The sequence below is a fragment of the Pteronotus mesoamericanus genome, unplaced genomic scaffold, assembly GCF_021234165.1.
Source record: "Pteronotus mesoamericanus isolate MK-2021 breed Mesoamerican mustached bat unplaced genomic scaffold, CSHL_Meso_final contig_94, whole genome shotgun sequence".
Classification (NCBI taxonomy): Eukaryota; Metazoa; Chordata; class Mammalia; order Chiroptera; family Mormoopidae; genus Pteronotus; species Pteronotus mesoamericanus.
Genome location: NW_026555285.1, coordinates 4921966 through 4928850, shown reverse-complemented (window position 1 = coordinate 4928850; position 6885 = coordinate 4921966).

Below are 6885 nucleotides of genomic sequence, written 5' to 3'. Positions count from 1 at the left end.
AAACCAGCATGGAAAATACCCTAGAATTCTGCCCAGCATCAATATCAATCTTAATGGGTTATAATTTGCCACATCTACATTTTCATCTCCTTTTAATTAAATCAGGAAAATGTTCTCCTTTTTTCCAGATTTGGACTACTACTTTCATTCTTCTCTATGTTCCAACTATTTGTATAATATTCTGTGTTTCAAAACAGATGTGCCCCATTGAATTTATTCATCATGGCAGCCTTATGCCGTGAATGCTATTATCTCCATTTTGCAGACAACACTAAGATTCAGAGAAATGAAATGACTTGGTTAAGGTCAGCCAAGTAATTAGTAGCTGAACCAGGCCAACACCGACTCTTATGTAGGCGGAGAGACTGGTGACTTTTAGCGAGAGCTCTTCTTAGGGCTCTAGCTTTTGTTCTGTCTCCCTGACATGTTTCAGCTGAACAATCAATCTCCATGATAAAGTAAAGAGGAAGAAGGGGGAACCTGGGTTTCTGTGATTTACTGGGCATTTACTATGTGCCTGGAATAAATATTTTACATTTTTTTTTTTAAATTTAAGGAATAACAAGAACCTGCTAAAGTATTAGTTTCCTATTTTTCAATGATGAAAACTTGGGTTCATAGAGGGTACCAGGGTAATTGGTGTTAGGCCATAACCATTGAACATATAGTACTTGGGATTCCATGCTCGGTCTGCCCAATTCCAAGTCTAAACCACACTGCAATGGAGGAAGTAAGCAAGATAGGTCATCTTTCCCATCTTTACAACTCAAGTTCTTAGCTATTCTGTTAAATATTAGAGGCTCTAAATGGCAATTAATTGAAAGAAAAAATATTTAGTTTCCACTTGCTGAAAGGAAATTCATTTAGATGAAAAGACATCATTTGTTAAATGTTTTATGGATTTATTTTCAAGAATCATACAGAGTGCCTTTGAATTGACCCCCCTCAAATATTCAAAATTATTAGAAACAGAGTGGGATTATTAATAATTATAACAGATGACATATTAATTTTCAGATAGTTCAACTTAGGATCTCAGTTGAAGCATATTTTGGGTGTGCCCTGTTGACAGTAATGGTGAGTTCAGGTACCTGTGTTCTCAACATGTATGAGCACATGTATGGGCCACTTGTGGGGCTATAGGCAAGCAGGTGGCTGGAGAAATAGCACTGTCTTAGCTGAGTCCAAACTGAGTATGTGGTTTTCAGCATATTCCCTGCCCCTCCCACACACATGTCTAGGCTTCTTTTCTCATTTATAATATTAATGGATTAATCTAGAAGATCTCTAGATTCCTTCCTGCTTGGTTTATAAAGACTAACTGTCCCTTATTCAAATGCTCCTGGGCCCAGTTGTGTTGTGAAATTCAGATTTTTTTCTGGCGTTCAATGGCCTTAGGGTAAATCTATCATAGAATATAACAACCCTAGAGAGGTCTGGGGAAGCCCTCTGTAGTGAATCTTGAGTATTTCTGCAGCAAAACATGTAAATATTCACAATAAAGAGAAACTTTAGCCCCACTTTAGGTTGGATTTGGCTTCCAACTGAGTCCTTGCAGGTCAGATTTTGTTCCCAAAAGAACTTACTACAAACTTAACATGAAGACTTTCAGTTTTCAGAACTTTTGTATTGCAGAATTTGTGCATAAGGGATTTTAATTCTGCATCTACATTTCTTTGGGTGCCTTAGGTTCCTCCTTCTTGACTGTCTAAAGCCCTTCTCTCTCCACTTTCCCAAGCCCTTAGATGTGACCTAGGGTGGTCACATGTAAAATTTATCCAATACCATGCTGTTGATGGGAAATGTGATGCATTTAAAATGCAATTACTGTAGGAAAATAAAGTACACTTCCTGGAGATTTATCTTGCCATTGGTATTTCTGGGATCACAGTGTGGCTAATAGGAAGGACAATAAGAATTATTTGCAGTCATGACTGGGCAGCCTTCAAGACCTGGAAGAATGCAGTAGCAGTTATGCCCAGTTATACTCATGGCTCTGTACTTACAATGATAGGGCATGAACTGAGACCAAGCCAGGAGATTTTTCAACAATAACAGCTGAAAGGAAAATGTTTTCTGGTTAGCTCTTAGTTAACCAGAAAATTAGCCATAGAACAATTCATTCCCTAAGAACACTAAATAATGGACATTTTTTTTATATGCTAGTATTTAATAGAAATTATTTTTGTAGTGTATGTGTCTTCCTTAGCCTTCATTGGACAGTCAAACCCTTCTTAAAAGTCCACCATGAAAATCAAGCCTAAGCAGCCCTGACTTATAGTGCCTCCCCTGCCATCCCTACTCCTGTCATTAAGTGGTGTGACCAACCTGAGTACCTAGGCTCCTTGGGCACTGCAGAGAACTGACAGGGATGCTATTTTAAATTTTTGAGGAAAACAACAATATTTGACATGTGTTGGATAGCGTACAAACTACTAACTTTAGAATTCTGTATTCCTTCAATGATGGCATATTTTGTAAAGTGTGTTTTTAGCACTTGTTGAGATAAAAAAACAAGTACCATGCAAAAATCAATGCAGAATAGGAAACGAGTGTGGCCATTTGCAATGTGGTTCCAAGACTGGAGAAGTTGTGAAATGCTCAATGAGCACACATTCCATTAGCAAGTGATCATGGCTATTTAAGAATGATATAAGAGTATTCTTTTTTCCAATTTCTGTGTATGAAGTTGTGACATAAGTATGTGACATAAGGATTTGACATTCATATTTATTATTTGGACATATCCAATAAATGAAAACTTACAGACTTCTGTTGGCCTTACAGTGCACTCTGAAAAACTCAGAGGCACTAAGGGTGCCATGATCTGAGAAAATTTGGGAACCTCTGGTCTAATTCACACAGTTGCTCGGACAGACAAACTTGGGTTCATCCTTGTTTGTTATCTCTTTTATCCTCCTAAATCTGCTAAGCAATCTTCCAAAAATATCCTGAATCCATTTTTTCTTCATCACCACTGTGATAATCCTTGTCTAACCCTCCCTCTCCACAATAGCCTCCTTGCTTTGGTTCTTGAGTTCCAATAATCCATTCTTCAGAGGTGATTTTTTAAACACATACATTAGATATGTTGCTCTCTTGTATGAAACCCTCCAATGGTTTCTGCTTCACTTCCAAAGATCTCCACGACTGGCCCATGTTGACCTCTGCTTCCTTTATGGACCTCCTGGAATCCCACTCTTCTCCCTGCGCAGCATGCTACAGCCTGATGCATGTTAAATTTCTCCCTTTAGTCCTTCTCATTGTCTGCAAAGCTCTTCATTCATATCTTCATCCTCCTCCTTCTTGAGTTTCAGCTCAACTATTACCTGACCAACAACTTGATCTAAAATCTCCCGTCTCCACCTTCATTCCCTATCACTGCATATTTTATCATGTTGTTTTTATTTTGTCATAACATTTGTCTCATGTTCATTGATCTGCATACTGGAGAATAAGAACTTTGTTTTCTTGTTTGCCAATGTAGTCCTGCCACTTACAATAATGCCTGGCACATAGCGAGAGTTCAATTAATTGTTGAAGTGTATAAATGAGTGATTATTTCATATGGTTGCATGTTTGGATCATTTACTGATGGATCCTAATGGAGAAAATCCAGAAGTATGTTGGGAGGAAGGAAGTCAGTAATTTCATTTGATATATATGTGTACATAAAATACACACTTATTACAACCTTTATTTTACAAACTAGGAAATGTGATCAAATGTTTCCTATACTCTTTGGGAAGAGAAAATATAGAGACATATGGTTATCTTATATGTACTCCATTTTTCTTAACAATACTGATGGTTTATCATAAGTAATTCTATTAGTTAGATAGTTAATGAAGCAACTCCATCATTTCATTTGTTATTCTTCATAACAGGCAAGCTCCTCCTACCCTTTCCTTTTTCTTTATTTAAGAAATTGAGATAAAGATATCTAAAGGAACATTTTTAGGACTACAATATTAAAGGAGCTGGGAATGCCATTGTCCAGCCTAAGTTTGCCGACGTGTTTTCTTGGACAAGGCTAAATCCAGGAGGGTGTACAGGAAAGTGGCAATAGGAACCAGCGTGGAATTATTCAACCTCTCTGGCAAACAGCAGCAGGATTAAACAGGACTTTCTAATAAGATTAATTCTGAAATACTATGAGTGGTTTGGCAATCCCCAAAGACACAAGGAATTTGTATAGGATTTAAAGGAGCCTTCACATAAAGCAATTTTGTTTTCCAACATCAAAGAGATGCTCTGAAGTGGTTGCTTAAAGGAGGCACACTGCAACAAACACAGGGGATACAAGAGCTTCTTTATATAAAAGACAGTTTGCTCAGCCAGGACTTGTGTCTGTAGCTTTCATCACCCAGGGCATACAGATCATTGTTCTTTGAATTACAGGATTATGGAGGAAGGGAGCCAGTGGTTAGGAGTCAGGGGGCAACTCAGTGAGAACCTTGGATTTCCTGAGGCTACTGTGAGACAGCTTTTATAAATAATAAGTAATGATGATGATGTGTAATAATAACAATAAGAAAGATCACAGCCACCATTTCTATGTGCGAGGCACAGTTTTTAGCATGTAACAAATTAGACTTCTGCTGCTAAATCTTACTCCCTTGGGCTTTCTACCAGCCTTCCTGGCCTGCTGTCTGGAGCTACCCACAATAGACTTGCTCCACAGCAGGCTGCAAATATTTGAAGGTACTCTTCATGTTTTTCTTTGTGTTTTTCTTTTGTGTGTGCTAAATTTATTTTTTGAACTGGATGCAGATATTTACATGGATCAGTATTACATTTCATCTTGCTGGCTTCTTTGTCTCACCTTTTCAGGCTGCTCAAATATTTGTTAATTTGATTCTATCTTTCAGTGTATTAACCAGACGTTATAAAATGTGCCACTGAAAATGATAAGCTTTCAAGTCTTCCTCCGGTCCTTTTCTCTTTCTTCCTCTTTTCTTTCTTTCTGTGAACACTTATTGAGGGCTTTCTATGTGTCAGACACTGAAGCACTGGGGTTGCAAGGTTGCATAAGTTATACCTCTAGCCCTCAAGAAAGCTTCTTGCTTAAGCAGGGAGACAGAAAAATAAATTGAAATATAGTACAGTGTGATTATATCCTGAATTAAAAAGAGGGAGGAGAATTTTAACATGAGTTGTGAGCGTAATTATCTTTTATGGAGGGGATAGGATCTAGGAGAATGCCAGCGTTAACTCTTGCTTCTGGGGTGTGGGGTCTGTGAGGGAAATGAATAGAGTCCCCACTTAATTAAAAGCTAGCCAGAGGATGTCCCAGGGATGCATGGCAGAGTGGGAAGGGCTTTAACCACTGTAAGGAAATGGAGGAGAATTAAGTGTAGAGGATAAAGGTGAGGGGAGTTTATTTATGGAAGGGGCTAGTAGGCCTAGGTTTTGCTTGGTGGACTGGAGAAGCAGAAAGCATTTTAGATTTCACTTAGAGACCAGACAAGAACAGAATGAGAAGAAGGGGGTTATTTGTGACCTGAACCTGCCCAGATAGTCTCTGGGAAAGCTGATAAGATTGAGAGCAAAAAGACTTTTTTTATGTTGTGGGTTCTTCCAAGCATGATTACCCAGCTATTTAGGAGCCATCCCCAATGCAAAGACTGGAATCCTCAGTAGTACAGGCACAATGGCTTGTTTGCTCACATCGCAGAGTCCAGGATGGTGCTGGAGCCTGCAGGTTCCCAGGTATTAGGAATTTTGTATGACAGAGAATAGGTGACCTTGGTAGACTCATTATCTCATGTCGACTGATGTCCTTATTCAAAGAAGGATATTCATGAAGCAGTGAGCCCATCCTAAGGAAAGAAACCTCTGCAGTAAAGAGACTACTGAGACCTGGGAATTAGTGGGTTCAGGGTCAATGTCAGATACCAGCTGAGAGCTGTCCCTGAATCTCTCCTCAGTGCTTCCTAGAATCGCTGAAATCCTGTAGAAAACTGATTGTACAGACTAAATTTGGTTAGGGCTGCTGAGCCACACCTGTTGCCAGGAGTTCAGAAAACTAATACCAGAGTGAGAAGTTCTTGTTTTCTTAGTGTTTAACTTCTTTAGAGAGTGCATTTCTGGACACGATTAGATGTAGCTCCTGAGTTATTGAGTGCATCGGTGGGTGCAAACTACACACATATAGCTCAGCTCCAAACATGACTCAAAGCTGTGAACCAATGTAAAGCTGAAGTTTATCACCACCACTGGTGAAAATGGGACTGGCGATCTTTGATGATTTGTAGCTGAAAGCCAGGCTTAGGTTTGGGGTGTGCTTCCTAGGCATCCCTTTCTTCTATAAGACTAAGACATCAATCTAAAAAGGCACAGTTGTTTAGCTCCACATTTGGAGTTTGGAAGGGTTAAATATGAAACAGAATAAACTGTTATTAAATTAGCACCTCTTATTTTGGGCAGGACAGGAAGGGCATAGGTGAACATTTCTAGAGTAAGAGATTTTGAGCTACACAACCCAAAGTGAAGAGTCCAGGTAAATCCCAAAGTGCTGGAGGTGACTGGCACGTACTGGGTTGAGGACTAGTATTTACAATCATGGGCTGAAGAGTGTGAGGGGTGAGGAATGTGCTGCTGGGGCCTACTTAACAGTATATATATATCAGCCCCAACTATATCAGCAGTGATGGAAAGGCATCACTGTCTCGAGGTGAAAGGGAAACCTCAAGCTTTGGTACATAGCTATATGTGTTCTTTTCCACAGGAGACTGGAGAGAAATTTAGTTCTAAAACAGGCCAGCTTATTCAAAACTCTATCTGTAGGACTCATGTCTTTCCTGTCAACACTGTTTTGTTATTTAACATGAAGAGTCAACTTAGAAAAAGGCTAGGTTTTGGGGCTGTTCCTGGATTAGCTCT